The sequence below is a fragment of the Equus caballus genome, chromosome 19, assembly GCF_041296265.1.
Source record: "Equus caballus isolate H_3958 breed thoroughbred chromosome 19, TB-T2T, whole genome shotgun sequence".
Lineage (NCBI taxonomy): Eukaryota > Metazoa > Chordata > Mammalia > Perissodactyla > Equidae > Equus > Equus caballus.
Window position 1 is genome coordinate 23,260,952 of NC_091702.1, and position 14,000 is coordinate 23,274,951.

At 37.5% G+C, this 14,000-nt stretch overlaps 1 protein-coding gene across 2 annotated transcripts in view; it reads right to left on the reverse strand.

Moving 5' to 3' along the window:
* SPATA16 (spermatogenesis associated 16) overlaps positions 1-13,619 on the reverse strand; it is a 219,601-nt gene extending 205,982 nt beyond the window's left edge. Inside the window, exon 1 of one of the 2 annotated variants that reach the window (XM_001494206.6) lies at positions 13,416-13,619. The gene's annotated coding sequence lies outside the window, so the exon portion shown is untranslated. Of the gene's footprint in view, positions 1-13,339 lie in introns of both variants that reach the window. The other variant, XM_014732759.3, reaches the window with a different exon arrangement.
* Positions 13,620-14,000: the final 381 nt, after the last annotated feature.

Sequence of the window (14,000 nt, forward strand, 5' to 3'; positions counted from 1 at the left end):
GCTAATTCAGAACCAAAAGCATAAGAAAAATCAGACATTTTTGGGAAGTGATAACGGTACAACTTGCTCTCTTTACAAGTGTGGTCCATGAGGACATGACGGCTCTTCTCTAAAATCCTTCATCTAATTTGATTGTAAAAACAATAACTCATTTTCTGTGGCAGGAATATGAGAGTAGGGGAAAGGAATGTTTCAGGGTACTTCAGAGACCTGTGGCTACGTTTCTTCCTGAAACATAAGTGCAATCAGTCTGCCAAATTCATGGGCATCCTGAGAGAAAGTCTGAATCTTGTTCTGTTTCTTTGCAAACACTGCTCTGTCGCTCTATAAAAGTGATGCAAGTTTCTATTTACTTAAGAGGCTGAGGCTGTACAGAGGACTAAAGAAAAAGTTTTTTCTCCTTTAACTTTGGTCAACTCTTTAATTCTGTTGATATAGTTCTTAATTCTTAGACTTTCACATTTTATTTCTTAAACCATAAGTCAGACTTGTGGGAGGGTAGAGATGGAGAGGCTTTCAACATACGCTAATCTAATCTCCTGATTTTGCTGATGAAGAAATGGCGTCACGGGCAGGTGAAATGGCCTGCTCATGGTCACATAGGAAATCAGTGCTTATAGCCACATCTTGCAGCTCTCAGAATTCTTTCTACCTCACTCCACTGCTTCCCACCACAATACACAAGGTAAATGGTTATCACAATTGCCATTTCCAAATGAAGAAACATATATTGGACAGTTCAGTGCTTTGTTTGCAGAGAGCCACAAAATTAATGAACAGTAACCATGAAGACTTCTCATCTTTTGACCTATTCTTTAAATTACTTAACTATATTTTCTCAAACATGTTTTAAAGTTAAATCTATTCAGAGGTGGGAAATGTATCTTTAAAAAAATAAACAAAAAATCTCCAACTTTTTATTGGAAATAATTTTAAATTTACAGAAAAGTTGCAAGAATAATATCAAAAACTATCAATTGCCCTTTACCCATGTTTACCAATTTTAAACATGTTAGCCACATCTATAATTCTCTTCCTAATATGTGTGTGCATGCGTATGTGTAGTGTAAACAGGTATAGACAGACACACACACACACATATACATCTATAATATATTATTTGGTTTTTTGGAGTCATTTTCAAGCAGGTTGCATACATAATGTCTCATTACTCCTTATTACTTATTACTTCAGGACACATTTCTTAAGATCAAGGACATTATCATTCAATTTAACATACAGTTATCGAATGCATGGAGGTTAACATTGATATAATACTATTGTCTAATCTATCGTCCCTTTTCCAATTTTGTCAGTGTTCTTGATAATGTCCTTTAATATTTTTTCCTCCAATGTAAGATTCAGTCTAGGATAACGTATTGCATATAGCTGTCATGTCTCTCTAGTTTCATTTATTCTGGGATGGTTCCTCAGCCTTTCTTTGTCTTTCATGGCATTGGCACTTTTGAAGAGTATGAGCCAGCTGTGTTATAGAATCTACCTCAATTTGGGCTTGTCTGATATTTCCACATGATTAGATTTAGGTCAAGCACACCCAGTCAGAATACTACAGAATGATGTTATGTCTTTCTCTAGGTATCACATTCGGAGGTAAACAATGTCCACTTGCCTTTCTTTGGTGATACTCATTTTAGTCACCTGGTGAAGACATTATCTAGCTTCTCCAGACTATAGTTAAAGATTCCCCCATTGCAATTTATAATCTGTCTTGAGGAGACACTTTGAGACTATGCAATTATTCTGCTCCTCATCAAACTTCCCTCTCTTGACTAGCATGCACTGATAGTTCTTGCTTGAACCAATGTTAACTATGATAATTGCAAAATGGTGATTTTACCTTCCCAATTCATGGTATTACTAGAATGCTCAGAGGCATGGTTGGCCACCACTAAAGAATCTGATAGAAACATGTTTACCCTGTCTTTTTCTGCAAAACTTCGTTGTTTCTTGACTTTGTCTATTCTTACTTTTTCTAAAAAAAGTAAAACCTGTGCTTTCAAGAAACACAAATTAAGTAAAAGTATACTAAAACGTTTAAATAATAGGCACTTTTATTTTAAAACAAACATTTTTAAATATGAAAAGTGAGGGGCCAGCCCATGGCCAAGTGGTTAAGTCACGTGCTCTGATTCTGTGGCCCAGGGTTTTGCTGGTTCGGATCCTGAGCACAGACCTAGCACTGCTCATCAAACCATGCTGAGGCAGCGTCCCACATAGCAGAACTAGAAGGACCTACAACTAGAAGATACACCTATGTACTGGGGAGCTTTGAGGGGAATAAAAAAAAAAGATTGGCAACAGATGTTAGCTCAGGGTCAATCTTTAAGGAAAAAAAAAAGAGATCTATTTATCTACCCATCTATGGATGACAAGCCATTTCAGGGCATAAACAGCTGAGCCAAAAGTAGGGCTCACTGGATTCTTCGTGAGATTTTCAGTTTGATATTTTACTAAAGATAATATAATTATGAAGTACTTTCAAATAGAACTAAACAGACCTTGTATATTTGTCTTCTATATATTTGTTTAAGTTGTTTTTGCACAAATGACTCTTTTACATTTAATTTGACTTCATTGCCTCCCTTCTGGAAACCAACAGGCTCAGTTGACAAGCCTGTGAGCTTCTATTGGCTGCTGCCTTCCTTCCCAGTGAAAGGCACAAAGCAGTAAGCATGGTGCACCTTCCCCTAACCCCCGCCACACCCCTCTGCCTCTGCCTCAGGTTGCTCAAAGCACAGATCCCCTCTTAGCCCTGTTCCCACGCTTGAAACACACAGCCTTATTTCAAGGTGTAGCCAGCTCCCCGCTACTTTCCTCTGGGATATAAAAGGGGGTTAGGGGACAGAGAAAGCTCTCTGGGCCTCTCTTACCATACACCCTAGACTGCCCCTTCTCCTCCATCAAAAAAAAAAAGAAAGAAAAATAATAGTTTAATTTCTTAGTTTATGTTTTTTTAATATTATTATTTTAAAATTTCTCCAGAATCTTTTTCTAGTATCAGTAATGATACTTATTTTTCAGAAAGGCATTTGTCTGTGGGAGAAATTAATTTTAGAAATAAGATAGAGGGGATATCAAAATTGTTTAGAAATATATTTTTTACTTTTTCAATCAGGTTTCAATTACATTTGATGAAGATTTACAGGTTTACGAAGTTGAGAAATATTTGAAAACTGATTGTATATTAATCATCCGCTAATATTTTCCCAGGTGATCTCAGGAAAAGAGAACCGTAAAGTCAAAGGACTGCTTGGAAAACAATGTTTTGATGTGTATCAAACTTAAAACGGAGACGTACTTTTTAAATTACTATTCTGACAATCTGAATTTGTGGAAATAGATCATTCAAACTATTCGGTTTTCAAACTTAAGCTTCTGCTTATGGGTGGAGTGGAGTCATTTGTAGCAGATCAGAACTTCTGTTGAGAACAAATAGAAAAGCAGGATAAAATACCAGACCATCTGTTTGAGTGTACTGGAATGCTGGGGAGGCAACGAGAAATGGAGAGGGTATAATTCCTACATCGAAGTGACCCGACTATTACAGCCATTTTCACCCTGAGAATCTCAGCCTTTCAACTAAAGAAGGAGCACCTCTGGGTGACAGAGAAACTTGCACAGTCTGGGTAGATATCTGGGGGGCCTCAAGTGCAGAGATGTTTACCAACCAGAAAAGAGCGCCAATTCCTGGGGCTGCATGAGGAAGGATGCTGAAGACCTAACTGGGAAGTTTCCGACAAGCGATGCAAAGTTTTGGTGGTCTTGTGAGACAAGGACCCACAGGAGGAAGGGCCTTAGAGAAACATCAGACTTTTAGCTGAAAACTCTTGAGAACCAGAGTGAAGCAGAGGTAGACTCTTTCCAGAACTGGAACCCAGCTCGACGTGGAACAGCTCATGATAATTTAATTAAGATGAAGTACCATGTTACCTGCCTAGTGAAAGGGACGATGAATCCATTATGGAGGAATATACATCATCTCGATGCCCCTCAATCTTTTATCCACAACATTCAGGCTTTAATGAAAAGTTATTAAGTATGCCCCAACCCCCCTCAAAGATAACATAATCAAAAAACCAAAAGACAATAGAAATATACCCACAGAGGAACATGGTATTGCAGTCTACTAAGGAATTTAAAAAACTCTAATATGTTCAAGACAACAGAGGGCAAGATGATAAAGATGTAAGAATTTTATTAGAGTATTAGAATCTTAAAGGATTAAATGATAATTCTAGAACTGAGAAATATACTAGCTGAAATTTGCTCATTAGATGGATTAAATAACTGATTTTTAGATGCAGTAGAAGATAGGATTAGTAAACTCAAGAAACAGTAGAAAATATCTGAATTTAAACAGAAAAATAAAATAATGGAAAATACAGAAAAGAACTTTAGAGACATGTGGAACGCAGTGAAAAAGTCTAACAGAAGTGGAGTTGGAATCCCAGAAGGAGCAGAGAGTGAGAATGAAGCAGAAGCAAGAAGGAACTGCAGTGAGGAATGAAGAGTAACTCTAAAAGTAAATAAGCGAGAATATACATACAAAAATAAATACTTGTTTTTAACTGACTGTATAAAACAACAACAGAAGTGTTTCTACCAAGTTGAAAACATTGTAGAATTAAAAGAATGGCAACAATGAGACAAAAGATGAGAAGGGTAAATGGAGGTAGAGAATTCTAATGTTCTAAAATTATAGGAAATAATTTGTATTAGATTGCAACAAGTCAAGGATTCATGTTCAGGTTTCTAGGGTGAAAATTGAGGAAGAGTAAAAGAATATATGAGTGACAAATTAACATAGGGGAAAATTAATTATTTTTGACTAATCCAAAAAAAGGCAAGAAATGAAAGAAAAAAGATCAAATAAAAACCAGGTAGCAATATGGTAGATATAACCCAAAATGCATCAGCAAGATTTAAAAGTACTAAAAATTCCAATTAAGAGTCTTAAGATTAGCACACTGGGAAAAAACACGAACCCCAGCTATATTCTGCTTAGAGATACACTTTAAATATAAGGACACAGAAAAGTTGAAAATGAAACCACGCAGAAAGATGCAGCTAGCAAACATCAACCTCGAGAATGGGATGCCTCAAACTCGTATCAGACAAAGCAGGCTTTATCATAAGAAGCATTACTAGACATGGAGAACGTGTCCTAGTTATTAATTTATTGTCTCAGCTCCAAAAGTACCCTTCACCCTACATTTGCTGGAACCAAATTCTGCAGACTACAATTCTCTTTTTCAGCTGGCTGGAGTACCTTACCAATAGAGGTTACTGGAGAAACACCACAAGGCAGCAAGAGGAAGAATGATGGGCTTTTCCCTCAGGTGTTCTGTTTCAGCCAGTAGCAAGTGGATGGGTTTGGAGGGGTCCTGGGAGCATTTACCTCTGCGGGTGGTGGCCCTCACAGTTCAGCGGATGTGTCTTTTTGGGCAGGTTTCTTCACCACATCTTCGCTGCTCTCCTAGTTTCGAGGCAAGGTGATTTTATCTTAGTTAACCATTTGTGGCCAGCGAATTCCAGGGGCAGCCGCGCCCTCTTCTCAGACGTCTGAATCTTAGCCTTGCAGGACCTCTCCTAAGGTTCCAGGTTCCTTTTTTGTTCACTTTCCCTCAGTCCTACGAGGAGAAGCCCTCACTCTGCGGGTTCTACCTCTATAATCCTTGGAGCTCTCTTTCTGTTCCTTTTAGTAGTTAGCCACTTTTTAATCCAGTTAATTCTTTGTAGCAAATCTGAATAATGTAGTTTCTATCTTCTGACTATATCTTAACTGATACAGAAGGATATTTTATAAGAAAAAAGACTATACTAGGAGGAGAAAACACAATTCTAAACCTGTATTCAGTCAATAACATGGCCTTAAAATATACAAAGCAAAAAATTCACAGAAATAAAAGGAGAAGTTGACAAATCTCCATAGTGGGAAATCTTAGCACACCTATTTCAATAGCTGATGGAATTTCAGGGCTACCCCCACCCAAAAAAAAGAAAGAAAGAAAAGTAAAAGAAAAAAAAATCTTCAAGGACATAGAAGTTCTGAGTAACACAAGTAACAAACTTACCCTAATTGATATGTGCAGAATACAGCACCAAAGGACATCAGAATGCACATTCTTTTTCAAGTGCACCTGAAACCTTTAGCAGACTGGACCATGGCTCAATCATAAGTCAAACTACAACAAACTTCACATTTTACATGAAAATACAAAGGGTCAAGGATAGCCAAGTTAAACTCGAAGAACAAAGCTGGAGGATACAAACAGTGAGATATTGAGAATAATTATAAAGCTTAAATAATTAAGGCAGTATGGTTTTGATGCAAGGGAAAACAATTAGACCACTTGAACAGAATAAAAAGTCCAGGAATAGACCCAAACATAAATGGCCATTTAATTTATGAGAAGAGTGACCCTACCGTAGAATGGGGAACATTATGTTGTTTTAGTAAATGGTACTTGACTAAGTTAAATGGAAAAAATGAATTTGGCTCCTACCTTACATAATACATAAAAATCAATTCCAAATGAATTGTAAAACTCAATGTAAAAAGTAACATTAAAGTTTTTAGAAGAAAACAAAATATTTTCATGACTTCGGGGTAGGCAAAGATTTCTTAGGCAGGATACAAAGAATAATAAATTGGGTTATGTTACAAGTAATATGTATTGTTATGTTATAAGTAATAACTCCTTATGTTGCAAGTAATAACTCTTGTTCATCAAAACACACTGTGAAGAAAACGAAAAGGCAATTCATGGAACGGGAGAAAATACTCATGATGCATATATTTGACGTAAACTCATATCCAGAGTATGTAAAGTACTTCTATAAATAAATATGAAAAGGCAAATAACCCAGTAGAGAAATGGGCCAAAAATTTTAGTAGATGTGTCACAAAAGAGGATCTACAAATGGCTAGTAAACTTATAAAATGTTATCAACTTCATTAATCATTAAGGAAATGCAAATTGAAATCCCAGGTTAGATGCAACAAAAAATCCACCAGAATGACTAAAATTAAAAAGATAGACAATACCAAGTGTTGACAAATCTATGGCATAACCGGAACTCCTACATACTGCGGATATGAATACAAATTTGTACAACTACTTTGGAAAACTGTTTGGCAGCATCTACGTCCTCCCATACTTTATGTCTGGGTAATTTTTTTCCCCATATACCCAGCAGAAATGTATACATATGCTCAAAAATATATATGGACAGGAATGTTCTCAGCATTATCCATAACAACAAAACACTGAAAATATTCCAAATGCCCATCAACAGTAGAAAAGATAAATAAATGCTGCAATACTTATACAATGGAAAAATACTATATGACAGTGGGAATAAAGGAACTGCAACTACAAGCAACCACATGGAAGAAACTCACAAACAAAATGTTGAGTGAAAAAAGACAGATAAAGAAGAATATATGCTGTATGATTTATTACATAAAGGTCAAAGGTAGGCAAACTTATTTGTGGTGTTAGAAGTCATACTAGTGGTTACCCATGGGCAGGTGGGTAGTAACGGAAATGGGCCAGGAGGGAGTTCCTGGGTTTACCGACACCCTGATTTCTTGATCTGAGAACTGGTTACACAAGTGTGATCTTGTGATTAAAAAAAAAGTATTGAGCTGTATGTTTACAACTTGTCTACTTTACTGAACATATGTTATACATCAAAAAAAGCCTCAAGAAAGTCACAGGTCAGGACAGCCTGAAATTTTACATATCAGAAACTTTGAGTTTACTTAAGGCAAGACTTGCCTAAACACATGTCCTCTATTCCCCCACTTACAATCTCTGCATTGTCTGAAAATGTGAGTGATACAGCAGGGAAAGAATTTGACAGTAAGTCAGGAGTGTTTTTCTACAAAACTCTCCAAGAGGTCAAAACCACACAAAACAAATGAAATGCAGTTCATGCGAGTGGCTTGGAAATGATCAAACTGTGTATATGATGGGTAGCACGGAAGAGATTCTCTGTCTGTGTTTCTGAAGGCCCCAAAGGGTCTGAACAAACTGAACTGGACATGCAGAAGTTACTTTCTATCTTTATCATAATTTTTTAAAGTTCAGTTATGGTCAAGGGAAAAAAATCCTTCTGTGCTTGTTCTCTCAAGACCCAATCTTCCTACAACTGTTTGTGTTATATTCATTGGTGAGTATGATCTTCTGAGGACCAGATCAATGACCTCAGGATCAACCCTACTTCAGTCAACACTCAATCCTGGGGAAAAGCTGGGAAGAAGGATGTATCAACAGAGGTCAGTGAGGACCAGAGACAGCAATGACACAAAACCCCTTCCCACTTTGGTTGCCATGAAGATGAATAAGTTTCCCCTGTCCTCTGTCTTGAGCAGGAGGAAAAAAAGGGGAACTACTTGAGGTGGAGAAATAGCTGTGAAAGAGAATTTGAATTTCAATTTTATTAACTATTTACCTGAAGAAGCTATTTGAAATCATTACTGAGTTATCTCTGATTGGAAAGTTTAAATAGTTCCTCTCTCCATTCCCACATTCCAACTTTAGCAGAAATGGGGGTCCAAGAGCTCACTCAATGAATTCTGCTATAAAAATTCATGAAATGGAGGGTTGGCCCTGTGCCTTAGTGGTTAGGTTCTTGTGCTCTGCTTCAGCAGCCCAGGGTTCATGGGTTCAGATCCCAGGCGTGGACCTACAACACCGTTCATTAAGCCATGTTGAGGCATGTCTCCCACATACAAAATAGAGGAAGATTGGTACAGATGTTAGCTCAGGGCAAATCATCCTCAAACACACACAAAAAAATTCAGGGAATGGAAATTTCCTCTGCCCTCACATTACAACTGTACCAGCATAGGGCAACATCTCCTGGTATGAATGTCCTAGACTGAAGTTCTCAAGCCTGGAGGAAGAGATGAATCAGGCTCCTGGAGCGGGTTTTTCAAACTACACCTCTCCCCTACCCCATACCCTAACTCCATCCCGTTATTCTTGAGAGCATATTGTAGATATGAAAGATCTGGAAAAATGAAAAAATATTGAGAATTAGGGAAATGGAGAGATAAGTGGAAAATGGAGGTAGTCACCTGCTATTAGAAGATAGGAACAAAGCCAGCTGCCCAGTTTAGTATGGGCCCTAACTGAACAAATTCTGCGACAATAGACAGTGACATGAAGGCCCATGGAAGGTAGAATCTCAGGGAAGAAAATGGGAAGAAACGGCAACTGCATAAGAAGATAAAGCTTCCATGAACTGCAGCTCATCCTTCCTTTTCTACATTCGTGGGATTGGCCAATGAACGTATGGGCAACATCTGAAGGGATTCTAGACATGATTAGCTTGAAAAGTTTAAATTCATATATGGTGTCATTTTTAATGTAAATCAAGTCTTGCCCCTCAGTCTGGTAATGACCCTCACGTTTAACATGATGTTTCCTTCACTGTTAACTACATTAGTGCATATAAAAGATGGGGGAATTCACTGAGGTCTGGACTTTTGAGAGTCTTTAATTAAGCCTTGTCCCCAGTACCTAAGAGGATTTAGATGCCTTCCATGTGTTCCTTCCTCCATTATCTTCCTTCCCTGAGTAGGATTCCATGGACTTATAACACACACACACACACACACACACACACAATCTCCCTAAAGTAGAGCCTAGGTAAGTTAGCCTTGGGAATATTTGCTGGGAGCTGACTGTGGAGGCAAGGGGCCATTGCAATCCTTTTTTTTCCTACAACTGAAACTTAGGTTTCCAAATGTCTGTTCAACAGGGATGTGAAGTGGTTATTATGTCATAGTTTTGCTCCTTACACCTTCAAGTTAACAAAATTGAGCTGATTTCTAACAAGTTAAATGCACACGCGTTTTGGAAGGGGGGTGACAATACAATGTCTTTTCAAGCTACAACTTAGGTGATCTTTGAAGATAGCGTTGAATTCTTCTGCTTGAGTTATGCTGGCTAATAGGAATTTAAGTGATAACTGGTGGGAGAGCATTGAAGCATTCATGCATGGGAAATCAGATGAACATCCACAATGTGGAATTTCCTAAGGAAAGTTATTCTAGCAGAGAAACCAGGGTCAGGATGAGTGCCAGCAACTTTTAAACCAACATGTGGAGCTATCATCCTACTAAGTTAACAACTAAACGTGCCCGAAGAAAAGCAAGACCAACATTTTCAAGGCTATATCTTCAAAGACATTTAAAAACACCAGCTTAAACAAATTTATATATAACTTCCTTTCTCTGTTGAAGAGAATTTAATCTTACTTTCTTAATTTTGGTTCAATGTACCAATGCTTACTCTTGCACGGCACTCATAGAACTTAAGTAAATAAATCTTATTTATTTTAATAAATCCTAGTTATTAATGAAATTTAATTTATTGATAATTTAATTTTAATGTTTTATTATGTTTTAATAAATCTTACTTATTTCAGTAAATAGCTAGAAATAACAATTAATTCACCTGTGAAAAGGAACTGAAATCAAGAGCTCTAATTCCCATTAGTAATTATAACACTAGTCTTCTTGAAACATTTTCTTTTAAAGGATCCACTTAAAACCAGATCAATTTCCCTACTGTCATGCAATTCTAGATTGCAGTGTGACTTCAGCTTCAGCTTCCACTCATTAAGTTTAAGGAGACGCATTCTAATATCTATCGTGTGTCAAATCAGCTCAACTGCCTTGCAAAGTTGCCTAAACTTTGTGAAATATTAGTGGATCAAATATATGAATCCTGAACTTTTCATAGTAGATATCCACAGCTGTACACAGATGTACATCACATCATACGATATATAAATAAATTTACCCCTAAGGTTTTTCAAAATGTAGAGGTAAAGCCGAATCGTTGCTATTGCACTCATTTTACACTATTTTTTCCCATCATATAGAGAATTTGGAATAATGTTGGTAACCGTCATGGCCCTTGGGTTCTGTTTTCTCATTTACAAAATAGGGCTAATGATAATATCTGCCTCATGTGTTTGGAGAAGAGCAGCAGAAGGCTGCCTGATAATAGTCAGTGCTCGATCAAGGTGAACTATTATGCTACTGCTATCGTCATTTTTATTATTGCTCAGCAATTTTAAAAAAGTAGACAATTAGAAAAATGCTCTTTCTATTGGACACCTGGCTCATGCTCATTCATCATGTATCTTTTGAAATTTAGCCAGAGCTGTGATAAGTTATAGTGTCTACTTCAGTGATCTTTAAGCTAGACTGCTGGAATATTTTATTTTATTAACGTCCCTGAAAAAATTCAACAAGGCTCTTCATGGGTACGAAATGTTACAACTTGAATGTTACTTTCCAGGAAGATGACTCAATATATTTTACCCTAGTTGAGAGACAATATTCTGGGCTCCCCGATGTAAAAGGATTTCAAACTCCTTGAGCATATGGTGTTTACACGGCTTTTGTTACCGTAGCCTACCGTTGTTGGGGTACCTATTCATCTATTTTCAACTGATGTGTCACATAAAAGGAAAAAAAAGAAAGAAAGAAAGAAAGAAATTGCAGTCAAATTCTGTGTAGAGAGACGTGGCTTTAGTCATTGTGTATCTTAATTAGAAGAAATTCTCCAGCAGTAAGGAATAAACTGTGGGTTTATGCCTAGAGATCACTTTAAGGGTCTGGATCTCATGATTATGACTCATGTTTACTTGTTGTCTTCTTTTAAGTTGCAATCAATTTCCAGTGTACTAGTTTCACTGCACAGAAGATGAATAACTTTATGAATTTAGGACAATTTCTATTACAAGCAGTTATTTTCCAGTCTGAACTGTGTGGAAAAAGAAGAAAGAAAAGGAAAAAAAAGAGCACTTTTCCGAAATGGCTTTAAAATTATTTCTCTTTGGAAATCCCTTTGAAAATGACCAGATTAGAAGTTTTAGCCATTGGGTTATAATAACACTGATGAGTAACAGATTGAACAGGTACTTCAACGAAAAGTCCACTTCAGGAAGAAAAAAAAATCTCAGTTCTATCTTGATTATGTACTTGTGTTGCACACCATGACAACTCACCAATTTAGGCTGGTTCTATGCATCTGAAAAAGAGGCTGAAAAATTATTTTAAACGTCTCTGAAACACTACACAAAACAGTCCTTCCTCCAGTTGTATCCCTGTCCCCCATATGAGAATCAATATTTCTTTCCTTATTCCAATCAAGACCATGAAGATAACCACAGGATGGATTGGGCAGTGTGAAGGATTCTGGCGCATCTCTGCTTCCAGTGCGTTCTTTTTCTCTTTTTCCTTTATTTACCTTCCCCTTTACAAAAATCCTTGAGCTCTTGTCACATACAAGGAAAAAAAAAAAACCTGTAAAATATTATTATTGGGTCCTAATTGAAGTTATTTTTCCATTTGGAGGACATCCAGCCTCCAATAATATTTCAAACAGAGCATGTGTATGACATCCAATGTCTTAGTGATGAAATCTGAAAGACCCAAAGCACTTTGTTGTTTATAATAACACTATTAGCACATTAAATTCAATCATAAGAGGTTAAAAATATTTCTTAATACAAAGCAAGTTTTCATGCACTTATTTCAAATTATTGGCTTACTAAAAATGGCAAACACTTTGCTGGTGCTCCAAAAACAGAGACCCTTACTGATACCTACAAAGATTTGATAGATATATATTTTAAGGAATGTGAAATGCAAATTTTAAACAAGCTTGAAAGCTATTTTGCATTGCTCATGCTGAACCATCTTTGAACAGCAGTCTCCTGTGAAAGACATTCATTCATTCATTCGTTCATTCATTCACTCCCTCCTACATGAGATGCCTCAGAGCACACATTTTATGCCAGGCATGATCTTAGAATACACAGATGAAGACAAGGTCTGTGTCTTAGAGAAAGAGAGCTCACATTGTCTCTCTACCCTATTAAGTGACATTCAACATTTTCAGTCCACAGTTATGAGAGTTAAGGAGACAGCAATTCATATCCCAACTGATTAAAAAACCTGAGCTCTGAAACGGTCATCTTTCACTTGACCAGAGGTAGATGTCCTCAAACTATACACTTTATTAAGAAATATTAAGATAAAGCAAAACAAAAACAAAAAAAATGTTACTCAGAAACCAAATAATATCCTGGCCTTTCCTTTTTCATCAAAGTGGGAATGGGACAAGAGTGTGGCACACTGGGGACAGGGAACCAATTTGGAATTCCCTGTCTTCTAACTGCCTGCAGGAAATGATTTCTTGGCTCCTTAGTAGGGTTACCTACAAGCAACGTTCTTTGTTCCTCGGTTGGGAAGGAAGAAAGGAGCTCCCGCTGTCCCCCAACTTACTCGAGCTTTCCCCTGAAGCTCAGGCCGCTTCGTTCCCCCTGAGCCAGTGAAGGTGGAAAGTTTTAGCTGAGCTGACCTGAATCTCCTCCTAGCCACGCAGTCGTGCCTCAGCCCCGCAGCGGCGTGAGAAAGCTCTGGACTCCGGCCAGGGGCAGCATCTGTCCACCTCAGGCTCCAAGCGTCCTGATCCGATGCCCCCTGGTCTGGGAGCTCCCTGGGCGTCCAGGTTTGTAACGCCACCTCCCGCGCGACCCACCCGCCCTGCCGCGCGGCCCCACCCACTAGCTGTGGCGCCCCAGGGGCTCCCGTAACTCCTGCGCAGCGCCTGCTGTTTTTTTCAATCATAAAAAAAAAAAGTTTGTATTTTTCCTTTCCGATTCTAAAAGTAATATGATTGTTAAGAATAATTTGGAAAATCCAAAAAGATGTACATAAAAATAAAAAATAGCTATAAAGAGAAACACTAAGACCATTTTAGTGCATATCTTTGCAGTCTCTTTACTATGGATAGAGAAAAAATAAATAGATCTTGCCTCTTCTTGGCCTCTTTCACACACACAACTATACAGATATGATGTTCATAGATACACTTTATAAAGTTCTGTATATCTTTTTGTGTGTGTGTGAGGAAGAGTGGCCCTAAACTAACATCAGTTGCCAA